This window comes from Xenopus tropicalis, chromosome 1 (genome assembly GCF_000004195.4).
Source record: "Xenopus tropicalis strain Nigerian chromosome 1, UCB_Xtro_10.0, whole genome shotgun sequence".
NCBI classification, from domain to species: Eukaryota; Metazoa; Chordata; class Amphibia; order Anura; family Pipidae; genus Xenopus; species Xenopus tropicalis.
The window spans coordinates 200,000,714-200,015,771 of NC_030677.2; the positions used below are offsets into that span (position 1 = coordinate 200,000,714).

General features: G+C 42.4%; 1 protein-coding gene across 2 annotated transcripts in view; it reads left to right on the forward strand.

Annotated features, from left to right (window-relative positions):
• Positions 1 to 15,058, forward strand: part of adamts12 (ADAM metallopeptidase with thrombospondin type 1 motif 12) — a 340,375-nt gene that overhangs the window by 299,183 nt on the left and 26,134 nt on the right. The window lies entirely within an intron of this gene.

Consider the following 15,058-nt stretch of genomic DNA (forward strand, 5'->3'; position numbering starts at 1 on the left):
AGGCCACAAAAGACCTCAGGACAACATCTAAAGAACTGCAGGCCTCACTTGCCTCAATTAAGGTCAGTGTTCACGACTCCACCATAAGAAAGAGACTGGGCAAAAACGGCCTGCATGGCAGATTTCCAAGGCGCAAACCACTTTTAAGCAAAAAGAACATTATGGCTCGTCTCAATTTTGCTAAAAAATATCTCAATGATTGCCAAGACTTTTGGGAAAATACCTTGTGGACCGACGACACAAAAGTTGAACTTTTTGGAAGGTGCGTGTCCCGTTACATCTGGCGTAAAAGTAACACAGCATTTCAGAAAAAGAACATCATACCAACAGTAAAATATGGTGGTGGTAGTGTGATGGTCTGGGGTTGTTTTGCTGCTTCAGGACCTGGAAGGCTTGCTGTGATAGATGGAACCATGAATTCTACTGTCTACCAAAAAATCCTGAAGGAGAATGTCCGGCCATCTGTTCGTCAACTCAAGCTGAAGCGATCTTGGGTGCTGCAGCAGGACAATGACCCAAAACACACCAGCAAATCCACCTCTGAATGGCTGAAGAAAAACAAAATGAAGACTTTGGAGTGGCCTAGTCAAAGTCCTGACCTGAATCCTATTGAGATGTTGTGGCATGACCTTAAAAAGGCGGTTCATGCTAGAAAACCCTCAAATAAAGCTGAATTACAACAATTCTGCAAAGATGAGTGGGCCAAAATTCCTCCAGAGTGCTGTAAAAGACTCGTTGCAAGTTATCGCAAACGCTTGATTGCAGTTATTGCTGCTAAGGGTGGCCCAACCAGTTATTAGGTTCAGGGGGCAATTACTTTTTCACACAGGGCCATGTAGGTTTGGATTTTTTTTCTCCCTAAATAATAAAAACCCTCATTTAAAAACTGCATTTTGTGTTCAATTATGTTATCTTTGACTAATAGTTAACGGTTTTTGATGAGCAGAAACATTTAAGTGTGACAAACATGCAAAAGAATAAGAAATCAGGAAGGGGGCAAATAGTTTTTCACACCACTGTATATATATTCACATGTACTAAATAGTGATGGGCAAAATGTTTCATCAGGCATGGATTTGCGGTGAATTTCTACATTTCGCCATTGGCGGATTGTTTCGCGAAACGGATGGAAAAATTTGCAGCAAGAATAGTAAAACATCGAAAGAATAGTCACACATCCAAAAATTGTCGCAAGAATAGTCATGCGTTAAAAGAATAGTTGTGGGCCTCTAAAGAATAGTCGCGGCGACAATTTGTTTTGACGCACAACATTTTTGCTGTTCGAAATGGGACAGATTCGCTCATCACTAGTACTAGACAGAACTGTGGCTATAGGGCTCATCAATTCTCTTTTCAGCAGACTAATGCAACCTATTTAGTGTAAGCTCTCCTTATACTTAATCTGGTAGGGTCTCAAGAGTTAAACTGGCAGTTTTTACCAACTTGGTCATATAGGGGTCAAGCTATAATATACATTAACTAGGGAAAAGGTTAGGGATTATGAACCCTAATGAATCAATGAAGAGTTGGAGTATGGGGCCCTTAAGCAACCATAGACTTATCTACGTATCACAGAAGGGGAAATGTTGGGTCACCCTAGAACCTCCAAGGAGGCACCACAGATACCATTCAATATGTCGTCATATACTCAGGTTAAGATAAATGTTATAGGACTCATTTAAGACTGCAGCTGCATTTGTGGTTGGGCTAAAATGGACACAGTCATGTAAACTGATGCCATTTGTTAAAAGTATGTGCATCCAAAGCTGCTTCTTGCACTCTGCGCCGCTGTGCCCATCCTGCCTCCTGCTCTGAGATGCATGCAAGTTCCCATATGTGGGGTCATTTAAGACAAAAAGTGTTTTTTTCCCATAATGCAGCTTTTTTGCCCAGATGTTGTAGTTGCAAAAGGCAGTTGCACCTTACGCAGGTGCAAGTGATGCACCAAAATTAAAACAAATGTGCTCGCATTTCACTGTAAATGGGGTGGAATTGTGTTGAACGCTTTCCAAGTCTGGTTGCTGTAATTTCCAGTGTTGGACACAAGAGTGACACATGAGTCCCATTCTGTATCTGGTCCAGGGGTGACAGTAGCTCCAGGGGTGACAGTAGCTCCAGGGGTGACAGTAGCTCCAGGGTTGCATCAATGGGTGCAACTGTGCTTAATTTGGAACAAGAGACAGGAAGGACTGAGTGGTGCCCAAAGAGGGAATTATGATACAAATACCTTTAATGAATGGGGTTTCATGTGCAACTGACTGGGGGGAAACGTTCACAACTGGACTTGTGTTCTTGCAGGGGAACTCTGGAACCACTTTTTAAAATGGCATTTGCCACCTGGCCGGTATTTCACTGGCCTAAATGGGAAAATACCAACCATGGTACTACAAATTTAACAACAATGTACTTACTGGTAAATTTGTAATATCTAGTATCTAGTAGAATTAAGTCTAAAACAACTGGACTTTTCTGAGTTTTTCTTGAAAACGTTTCACCACTCATCCGAGTGGCTTCTTCAGTTCAAATGACTGGTAGGGAATTCCCCGGTATTTAAACTCTTGATGGTAGTAGAGTCACAGACATCCAATCACAATGGTTCCATTAAACTTGTTCAGTTAGGTGTTAGCTGAAACTGACAGGTGTAAGAAGGTATGATCCAGTCACAATGGTACCAAGATTCTCATTGATGAAGGTGTTAATCCTTCAAAGTACATGACTGGAAGTGTGAACTGTTGTGAAACTGCCGGGGTAAGGATGTCAACGCGCCATTGTATGTTGGTGACAAGCGGTGTCTCAGGCCCCCTCCTCTGTTCAGGGATGGTTTTTCCAGGTTGGCATAAATGGCCTCTTTCACACCTCTTTCAAACCATCTGTCCTCTCGGTCCAAAATATGCACGTTACTGTCCTCAAAAGAGTGACCTTTTTCTTTGAGGTGTAGATAGACCGCTGAGTCTTGTCCTGAGGAGTTTGCCCGCCTATGTTGGGCCATTCTCTTACAGAGAGGTTGTTTTGTCTCCCCAATGTATAAGTCTGAGCACTCTTCACTACACTGGACAGCATAGACCACATTACTTTTCATGTGCTTGGGTGTTGGGTCTTTCGGGTGCACCAGCTTCTGTCTCAGGGTGTTGCTGGGTTTGAAAAACACAGGAATGCGATGTTTGTTGAAAATTCTCCTAAGTTTTTCTGATGTTCCAGCAACATATGGAATGACTATGTTGTTTCGCCTGCTGTGTTCCTCCCTTCTGTTTGTAGGTCTGGTCTTTCTGTTGGTCTTTGATTTGGTTTTGATGAAGGCCCAGTCTGGGTACCCACAAGTTTTCAGAGCTCCTTTTAGATGTTTATATTCTTTCTCCTTGGCCTCTGCATTGGATGCCACAGTTTCAGCCCGATGATGTAGAGTCCTAATTACACCCAGTTTATGTTCCAAAGGGTGGTGGGAATCAAACAGCAAGTACTGGTCTGTGTGGGTGGGTTTCCTGTATACTTCAATATCCAGGTCCCTCCCCTCTTTGATAACTATAGCACAGTCCAAAAAAGCCAGTTTGCTGTCTTTCACATCTTCCCTTGTGAACGTGATGTTTTTGTCCACCGAGTTTATGTGTTTGGTGAAGGCTGGAACCTCGCGTTCTTTAATTTTGACCCAGGTGTCATCCACATATCTGAACCAATGACTTGGTGTTGTTCCCTTGAAGGTGTCCAGGGCTTTCTTTTCCACTTCTTCCATGTAAAGGTTCGCTACAATTGGAGACACAGGCGAACCCATGGCACAGCCATGTTTTTGTCTATAGAAAACGTCCTTACATAGTTACATAGTTACATAGTTACATAGGGTTGAAAAAAGACCATTGTCCATCAAGTTCAACCCATCCGAGTAAACCCAGCACACAACCTATACTAACCAATCTATACACTCACATACATAAACTATATATATACAACCAGTAATACTAACTGTAGATATTAGTATCACAATAGCCTTGGATATTCTGCTTGTTCAAAAACTCATCCAGGCCCCTCTTAAAGGCATTAACAGAGTCTGCCATTACCACATCACTAGGAAGGGCATTCCACAGCCTCACTGCCCTCACCGTGAAAAACCACCTACGCTGCTTCAAATGGAAGCTCTGTTCCTCTAATCTATAGGGGTGACCTCTGGTGCGCTGATTGTTTTTATGGGAAAAAAGAACATCCCCCAACTGCCTATAATCCCCTCTAATGTACTTGTACAGAGTAATCATGTCCCCTCGCAAGCGCCTCTTTTCCAGAGAAAACAACCCCAACCTCGACAGTCTAACCTCATAGCTTAAATCTTCCATCCCCTTTACCAGTTTAGTTGCACGTCTCCTTGTGCTTGAAGTAAGTGGTATTGAGACATAGGTCCAGTAAGGAACAAACTTGTTCTGGGGTCAGCTTTGTTCTGCTGCTGAGGGTGGTGTCTTGTTTCAGCCGTTTCCTCACTGTATCAATTGCCTCGGCAGTGGGTATGCATGTGAACAGAGATGTTACGTCATAGGACACCATTGTATCATCGATCTCCAGCTTTAACTCCTTCACTTTTTTGACAAAGTCCATGGAGTTCTGAATGTGGTGTACTGTGTTTCCAACTAAGGGGGCTAAGATGTTGGCCACGTATTTAGCAATGTTATAAGTCACACAGTTAATGCTGCTGACAATTGGCCTCAAAGGGGCTCCTTCTTTGTGTATTTTTGGGAGTCCATATAGGCATGGAGTGGCTTCGCCTGGGTAAAGGCGACGGTACAAAGCTGGACTGATGACCTTTTCCTTCTCAAGGTGCTGCAAGCAGTCTATAACCTTCTTCTTGTAGTTGCTTGTTGGATCTCTCTTGAGTTGCTCATATGTGTCTGAATCGTTGAGCAGTGTGGACACTTTGGCATGGTAGTCTGATGTATTCAGTACCACTGTACACCTTCCTTTATCTGCTGGCAGGATGGTGACACTTGAGTCCTTGGCAAGTGATGTCAGAGCCCTCCTCTCTTGCAGACTTAGATTGGAAGGGGGAGCTTTAGCATTAGCTAGGGCTGCTGATACTTTTAACCGGATGTTTTCAGCCTCATCCACTGGTATCTTATTGTTGTGGATGGATGATTCTGTGGCTGTGATGAAGTCTACCACTGGTACATACCGTGGGGCCACTGCAAAGTTCAGTCCCTTGGCTAAGACATCCTTCTCTGGTTCTGTGAGTTCCCTGTCTGATAAATTCTTTACCCACAGATCCTTGATGTTCTGGCATGTCTTGTTTTCATCTTCCTTCCTCCCTGTTGATTTGTCTGTTCGCTGGGTGTTGTTGGTACGTGATAATAAACTGGTGAATTTGTTTATTTGCCTCTCCTTGCCCTTGGCATGTTGTGCAAGTTGCGCCCGCTCTGTGAATTCAACCACTCTTTGCAACGTCAGCACCGGTAGTTTTGCTGTCAGTCTCTGTTTTGCATTATCAAATTTATGAACCAGGACCTCAATTGAGAAGTTAGTCTGCCTCACCTGTTCATTTAACAGTTGTTTCTGGGCTTTCTGAAGGATCACCTTGGCCCTGTGACCTTTAACCGAAGAACCCAGACGTAGGCTGCATGGTGTGATTCCCTGATATCGGCATCGTAGGTTAAAACGAAGATGGTTTCTGTAATCCGCAAGTTTTCTGGCCGTCCTCTCATATTCCCGTACCAATTTTAGGGTATTCTCCCCAAATTGAGTAGCAATATGTCTATGAAGATTCTCATTCATCCAGGTCATGATATACAGTATCTAGTAGAATTAAGTCTAAAACAACTGGACTTTTCTGAGTTTTTCTTGAAAACGTTTCACCACTCATCCGAGTGGCTTCTTCAGTTCAAATGACTGGTAGGGAATTCCCCGGTATTTAAACTCTTGATGGTAGTAAAAAAAAAAAAAAAAAAAAAAAAACATCCCTGAACAGAGGAGGGGGCCTGAGACACCGCTTGTCACCAACATACAATGGCGCGTTGACATCCTTACCCCGGCAGTTTCACAACAGTTCACACTTCCAGTCATGTACTTTGAAGGATTAACACCTTCATCAATGAGAATCTTGGTACCATTGTGATTGGATCATACCTTCTTACACCTGTCAGTTTCAGCTAACACCTAACTGAACAAGTTTAATGGAACCATTGTGATTGGATGTCTGTGACTCTACTACCATCAAGAGTTTAAATACCGGGGAATTCCCTACCAGTCATTTGAACTGAAGAAGCCACTCGGATGAGGGGTGAAACGTTTTCAAGAAAAACTCAGAAAAGTCCAGTTGTTTTAGACTTAATTCTACTAGATACTGTATATCATGACCTGGATGAATGAGAATCTTCATAGACATTTTGTAATATCTAGTCAATTCTGCCCCAGGGCACATTTGATCCGCCCCCAGCCTTTCTCCCCTCCATACTTGCCTAATCCACCTAATTCCATGCTTAGTATGCGGCTCGGTTCCCTTGACGATTAAACTCCACCCCTGTGATGTCATTGCCCTGTCTATTTACGTCACTGCCCACCCCTTTGTAAACCCGCCCCCTGTCCAGCCAATATAGTCTCTAAAAAAAGGTGGCAACCCTAGTAGCTTCTGTGTTCTTTTTATCTTGAATAGAAAAAAACAATCAATGGCACAAGTATTTTCTGAAACCTGAAAGTCAGCATTTATTAAAGAATAGGAATATTCTCAAGCAATTTTCAGTCTCATTAAAAATCAATGAGTAAATACGATTCTCACAATAACAATGATTCTCGTTGTAACAACTTCCCCACAGCTTACAGACAGCATGCAGGAACTACATAACCCACAATGCATTGCACTGGAATGTTCCTTTCCTTTTTGACATGACGTGTGCAGCAGGGAATTGTGGGATTGGGAGGATACAGGCTTGGGGCAGACTGAGGACAAGCGACTACTGTTACATTTGTAGGGACCCATAGGGTTAATCTGCTCCTATGGCTTTAAACCCTACCACTTCCTGATTTGTACTGTTACTGGGCAAAGACCCATGTATCAGTTTACAGTTATGGACTTATACCTATTGGTTATTTGGGTTGACCACACCTCTTGCAAACTCATATAGTGTTTAGCAGGAGGGTGTGGCTTCCTCTTTGGCTGTCTCTGTGTCTCAGGAACAGGTCACTGAGCCTGGGATCAGAATAGGCCCCAGTAAAGCGTTATTGCCCCAGAGTATTACCATCCACTCTGGTGAAGTCGGGGACAGGGCCCCGTGAACGAGCACCAGTTAGATAGTTACACTTGTAAGAGCACTCTCTAGGAGAGTGAGATAGAGAGGGAAGGAAGCAAGAGCAGCTCGGCTCCACCAAGGAAAGTAGGGAAGGAAGTACCTTCCATACAGGCACTGTTGCCTCAGCATAGGGCCACGGTTTAAGACATAGGAGACAGGCAGTACCTAAACCCTGTTCCACAGTCGGCTGTAGGACTCTCAAGCTAGGGGTTATCAACCTGAGGACTGAGGTATCTATCCTGACTGTTTCCAAAGGGGCGCCAAGCCATATACCATCTGCATTGTGAGTATATTTGATTTAACCCTGCATCATCATTTGTCTTTGACAATACACTGTGCTATAGTTCAACTGCAAGAACCTTCTGGCGTCCATCTTTGCTAATCTCCACTGCACACAGCCACAGTGAGTTGTAGTTTCACTACACCCTTGCTCCGCATGGTCTATTCCACATAGCGAAGGCCCATCCTGTCTAAGAGAGTCGCATGTACCCCATGCTCTAGACCACACTAGCCTGGGTTTTAACTATTTCATAGCCAAATAGGGGTTACACATTTTATTTGAGTCTCAAATTAGTCAGCCAAACCATATTTTTAAAACCCATGAAAAGGCTACATATTTTTTAATTGATGCATATTGCAAAGTTGATTAAAATTATGTTTACTTTTCAAAAGGGTGGAGTTCCCCTTTAAATACATAAAATTCTCGTTATTCACTTGGTTAGGAGGATAGGAAGGTTCTTTTTGCAGTGATTTTTTTTTAGTGGAAAAACAAATTGTTCATTCTGGTGACAGAGTGGAAATTATCCTGTAATGCGAAGCGGAAAGACAACTTACTATTAGGGCGACAAGACATGTGGAATGCAAAGGAGTTTAACCGTGATAGTTACGCATTCAGCGCGGCACCTGTATTTCACCGAGGAAACGCAAGCGACTGCACATTCCCATAGCGAATGACAAGCGTATGGAAATCACCGTCATTGCAATCAGCGTGTATTCTTTGTACCGTACAGGGAAAGGTGGTGGGAAATCAGCCTGAGAATAATGGGAGATTATGATTGGACGCCACTTTGGGGCTCATGTAGCGCAGGCCAGACGTTCTGAAGCAAGGTTATTACATGATTTGCATTTGTTTGTGATGTGTTAAAAGTACTGTGTTATTGAATGAGAGAGCAGACATAACAGGCACAGATCTTTGGGCAGTTTCGCTTTATAATACATAGGGGCACATCTATCAAACTACGAATTTTAGACCTTATTGTGGTACGTTCCGAAAACTTTGATCCTTCAGTGCATGATTTTGGCACTCTGCAGCTCCGACCCGGCCCAAGGAAAGTCTCCCATAGGGCTCAATGGCACTCTGCAGCTCCAACCTGGCCCAAGGAAAGTCTCCCATAGGGCTCAATGGCACTCTGCAGCTCCAACCTGGCCCAAGGAAAGTCTCCCATAGGGCTCAATGGCACTCTGCAGCTCCAACCCGGCCCAAGGAAAGTCTCCCATAGGGCTCAATGGCACTCTGCAGCTCCAACCCGACCCAAGGAAAGTCTCCTATAGGGCTCAATGACACTCTGCAGCTCCAACCCGGCCCAAGGAAAGTCTCCTATAGGGCTCAATGGCACTCTGCAGCTCCAACCCGACCCAAGGAAAGTCTCCCATAGGGCTCAATGGCACTCTGCAGCTCCAACCCGGCCCAAGGAAAGTCTCCCATAGGGCTCAATGGCACTCTGCAGCTCCAACCCGGCCCAAGGAAAGTCTCCCATAGGGCTCAATGGCACTCTGCAGCTCCAACCCGGCCCAAGGAAAGTCTCCCATAGGGCTCAATGGCACTCTGCAGCTCCAACCCGGCCCAAGGAAAGTCTCCCATAGGGCTCAATGGCACTCTGCAGCTCCAACCCGGCCCAAGGAAAGTCTCCCATAGGGCTCAATGGCACTCTGCAGCTCCAACCCGGCCCAAGGAAAGCCTCCCATAGGGCTCAATGGCACTCTGCAGCTCCAACCCGGCCCAAGGAAAGCCTCCCATAGGGCTCAATGGCACTCTGCAGCTCCAACCCGGCCCAAGGAAAGCCTCCCATAGGGCTCAATGGCACTCTGCAGCTCCAACCCGGCCCAAGGAAAGTCATGATACTGAAGCTTGAATAAATACGAAACTCTCGTACAGGTTGCGACAAATACGATTTTATCGCACAAATTGTTGCAAAGTATGAAAAAGTCGCGCCAATTAATGAAAAAATCACAAAAAATAAGCACAGTTCTAAAACTTGGAAAAAATACGAACTCAATCGTACTTTGATGAACGTGCCGCATAATGTGTAGAGGCATGGGGCTCAGTGTATTGTGCAGCACAATGAAGGTATCAATGATACAATGGGTTTCTGTCATTTATGAATGTAAGCTCTATGGGGCCGGGACCTCCTTCCTACTGTGTCTCATACCACATGGCACTTATTCCCTGTGTATTTACATATATTTATTGTATTTATTTATTATGACACTTCCCTGTCCTCCCTGCGTGGCGCTTTATAAATAAAGTTATACATACATATATTTATAGCTGAAAAACACGAGGAGGGTCATTTACTACTAAAGCAGTGTGCAAAGTGCACATCTATATGCCATGGACTAGGTTGCCCTACAGTCCCATAATATTGCTTGGACTCCTGCATAAAGTCAGGGACACCTCACTCAGGTGGGGTCGAACTGGGGAATGCACCCCCCAAGGTGCCCCCGCCACGCCCCCCACACCACCCACAGGGCCCTCCACCACCTAGCCAACGTCCTCCCCTGAGCACACATATGTGAAACCTACTTTCAACCCAACAGGGGAGGGACACTGGCGACTGGGGGAGCTGTGGCAGGTATCGGGTCTGGGCCCTACCGTGTTTTTTTCCGGTGCCTTGGGGGCTAAATTCAACCATGCACTTGGGACATTTTCCCATAGTCCTGAAACATGGGCACCAAATAATCAGCTAGTTATTGGAGGGGTGGGATAATGGTCTATGGGAAAGCCCACAATGTGAATTAGTATTTTACCTTCCTTAACTGGAGAAATTCATGTCCACAGACCTACTCAGTGTCCTCCACAGAAACCTGGGGGAACATATAAGCAGTACAAATCCTAAACCTCCCAACACTAGAGTCTAGAGTGCCTACATTACATAATTGCCTTATTATATTGTATCCCACCCTTCAATACAGAAAAACTAATAGAAATGTCATGTTTCATCTCTTCAAGTCAACAAGGATTTATTTCTGTTGATCTTAACTAGATCAATTATCCCTTCACAGCCTAAATCTATTATCAGAGCAGGATATCATTTATGGTTTTATCATTTATGTTTAGTGCTCCTTCTCTGTCTGTAGGAATATACCTTGAGGGGGAAAATATCTACATTACTATAGATTTATGTTTCCGACTACAGAATGTGAGCTAAAAGCAAAGCGGTGATTCTGTAGCTTTATGCATACAGTATATACAGCATCGTATCGGATCTATTTGCCTTACTGTAGTTGATAATATTTTTAGAACGTGCAACTGCTGTGAACCCCTTGGTTATTTTGACATAAATAAGGTTCATTAATATAATAAGTCTTGTTTGTATCCAGAGATGCTGCTTGGTCCCACCAGTAAATATCAATTAGATCTTTCTTTGGTCTATTCTAGGTCATAAGGCTGGCATCACCAGAACTCATGATGATGTGGGGATTAGATTGCAAGCTCCACTGGGATATCGACTGATGTTAATTATAATCTTTGTTACATTCTACAGAATATGTCAAAGCTTCAGTAAAATAAAGAATAATAATGTATTTCCCCACCAAAGGGCCTGGGCTATCAGTCAACTGCCTGTCTAGGTCCCCCTCCCTGGTCCCATTGATGGTGGGTCTAGCCAATTAAGTACAAAGGGGCCCCCAATCAATGTCGTAATGGCCGACCGAGATCTCAGGAAAACTCCCAGTGGGCCCAGGTGTGCTCACCTAACCATTTTGCCTTGTATTCCCATATCTTTGTCATTTATCTTTTCTGTATGAGAACCGCCATTACGCAACTCCAACAACGCGAGTCTTAATTATCATCATCTGGTGAGAGAAGGAATCTAATTGTAATTCTATAAACCAAATTTGATTGCTTACAGGAAAGGAAAGGAATGTGTATAATGGTAATGTGTTAATGACTTGAAGCCTCTTTAATTTATCCGATGTTATTTGTATACAAAGATACAGTAGGCTGCGTTTAACCCTTAGAGAATTAGACAAGCTCTGTATGAGAGGCAGGCTCCTCTGATATTTCAACAGATTAAAGGAATGCTAATATTTAAAAATAAATCTTCATATTCCTGGGATTAATTAAGGAAATCAAAGGAGGGAGATGTATAAAGCAGCTGGATACTAATTACTCAAGCCAGCTAATGCCTAGAGCAGAGCAATACAGTGACTGTCTTTAAAAAAACACAAGATCTTGACATTTAGCGCATTTAGATTTGATACTGCTGTTGCCCATACTCAAAGTTAGTAGGTGCCCATACATGGGCCGATTCTAGCTGCCGATATCGGTCCCTTAGACTGATTCGGCACCTTATCGGCCTGTGTATGGGCACTACCGACAGGCCTACCCAACCGATATCTGGCCTGAAATCAGCCAGATCTTGATCCGGCAGGTTTGATTTTTAGTCGGATCTGGGACTGATGCGGTCCCTGAACTGACGGATGCCTATACCCGTCATTCGAATTCGATTAGCCCGATATCGCCCACCCATAGGTGAGGATATTGGGAAAAGATCCGTTTGCTTGGCGACCTCGCCAAACGAGCGGATCTTAGCGGAGAGAAAGTGTTGCTCCCTCCTTTGCTTTCCTTTTTCCTATAGGAATAGGGGCAGGACTAGGGTGGGCCTGTGTTTCTAAGGGGTAATTGGTAGCAAAGAGGGTCAGGAGAGGGAGGGATATATAGGCCCGCTGCCGGTTGAACAATGAAAGCAAACATCTAATTGGCTGCCATATGTTACTGCCCCGGTGGAAATGTGTCCAGTGTTTATAAATGACAACCCATGTGTCAAGTATAAAGGTGGCATACAAGCGAGGTCGCCAAGCGGAAGCGGGATATCGGGTAAATTTGTCGTTTGCTCGCCAAACCATTTTGTCATTCATCTTTTCTATATGAGGGCAAAGAGTAAAATTCTGGTCACCATTAAACTTGTTTTTATTCCTGGGAACTGTGATGGAAGTGCATATAAATCAAAATGAATATGAATAAAAATAGTGTATGTAATACGTACAAAACAAAATCTAAATCCCAACCAACGGACTTATAGTAACAAGGCCTTTAGATTTAGCTTTAGATTTTGTCTATTGCTCCTGAGGAAGTGTGTCGTCCACACGTGAAACGCATTGAGCCATTTTACATGTTTGTTATATTTCTACACACTGTGAGTAGCCTGTATTATGCAGGATTTGTTTGGACAGGTATGGGATCCCTTATCCGGAAACCCATTATCCAGAAAGCTCCAAATTACGGAAAGCCCATGTCCCATAGACTCCATTTTAATCAAATAATTCAGAATTTTAAAACTCATTTCCTTTTTCTCTGTAGAAATAAAACAGTACCTGTACTTGATCCCAACTAAGATATAATTACCCCTTATTGGGGGCAGAACAGCCCTATTGGGTTTATTTAATGGTTAAATGATTCCCTTTTCTCTGTAATAATAAAACAGTACCTGTACTTGATCCCAACTAAGATATAATTACCCCTTATTGGGGGCAGAACAGCCCTATTGGGTTTATTTCATGGTTAAATGATTCCTTTTTCTCTGAAATAATAAAACAGTACCTGTACTTGATCCCAACTAAGATATAATTACCCCTTATTGGGGCAGAACAGCCCTATTGGGTTTATTTAATGGTTAAATGATTCCCTTTTCTCTGTAATAATAAAACAGTACCTGTACTTGATCCCAACTAAGATATAATTACCCCTTATTGAGGGCAGAACAGCCCTATTGGGTTTATTTAATGGTTAAATGATTCCCTTTTCTCTGTAATAATAAAACAGTACCTGTACTTGATCCCAACTAAGATATAATTACCCCTTATTGGGGGCAGAACAGCCCTATTGGGTTTATTTCATGGTTAAATGATTCCCTTTTCTCTGTAATAATAAAACAGTACCTGTACTTGATCCCAACTAAGATATAATTACCCCTTATTGGGGGCAGAACAGCCCTATTGGGTTTATTTCATGGTTAAATGATTCCTTTTTCTCTGAAATAATAAAACAGTACCTGTACTTGATCCCAACTAAGATATAATTACCCCTTATTGAGGGCAGAACAGCCCTATTGGGTTTATTTCATGGTTAAATGATTCCCTTTTCTCTGTAATAATAAAACAGTACCTGTACTTGATCCCAACTAAGATATAATTACCCCTTATTGGGGGCAGAATAGCCCTATTGGGTTTATTTCATGGTTAAATGATTCCCTTTTCTCTGTAATAATAAAACAGTACCTGTACTTGATCCCAACTAAGATATAATTACCCCTTATTGGGGGCAGAACAGCCCTATTGGGTTTATTTAATGGTTAAATGATTCCCTTTTCTCTGTAATAATAAAACAGTACCTGTACTTGATCCCAACTAAGATATAATTACCCCTTATTGGGGGCAAAACAATCTTATTGGGTTTATTTAATGTTTTATTGATTTTTTAGTAGACTTAAGGTATGGAGATCCAAATTAGGGAAAGACCCCTCATCTAGAATACCCTTGGTCCTGAGCATTCTGGATAATGGGTCCTATGCCTGTATAATAAACCTTATTAGGCTACCTTTGCTCTCTCTTGATTTGTAACATCTAAGGATCTGAAGCGGATCTGGCTGATACTCCAATCAAAATCTACCACTTATTTATTTGGCCCAATATTACTGTGGCCTGGTGAGTGCACATTTTTACCATATTGAGCCGGTGGTGGACACGTATTTCACTTTTTCCTGGATTAATTTGTCACATTTTACACTGGTTGTGTTTTATACGTATTACACTATTTTTATTCTTTTTCATTTTGATTTATATGCACTTCCATCACACTGCTCCGGAATACAATTGAGGTTTACTCAAGCAGCAATCAACAATTCACATCTCTTCAAAGAAAGTTTTCACTTAAGACATGCCAGCTTTAGCGCCGAGTTTTGAATTTAATATTGCTGTTCAAACTGTTTATTTTTGGTACTTGTGTATTAGCTGATGATTTTTTTTGTCATTTTATGTTTTTGATACTTGAATTTTGCATTTAACCCCATAATGTGAATGTGTTATACTTTGATTGAAACTCAAGCGTTAATAGAGTTAAACATGGGATATGTTAGCCTATGACATAGTAAATAATGTATTGCTCACTAATGGTTTTAAATGGGACTTGATTTATATATATATATATATATATATATTTCTTGTATGTGTATTTCCTCTTTGGTGCCTATGATTAAGTGCTGGGTAAGCATGAAACGCGTTAGTCTGTCTATATGGGGTTGTTAATGCTTTTAATAGATTGAAATAAATTTAATATTTTGTATTGAGTAGTAAAGGAGTCTTTTATATCTCTATGCATTACCCTCTTTTGATAGCTAGGGGTTTGTCCCTTACAATTACTACTCTACTTAGCCTTTACAAATTCAAACTAAGATTTTTTTTGTTCTTGGACCTTTGCTTTATTCCACAATTACACACTGCCAACTTCCATGAAAACAACTAGAATCTTAATTATCATCGTCCGGTTGGAGAAGGCATCTAATTGCATTCTATAAACCAATTTGGAT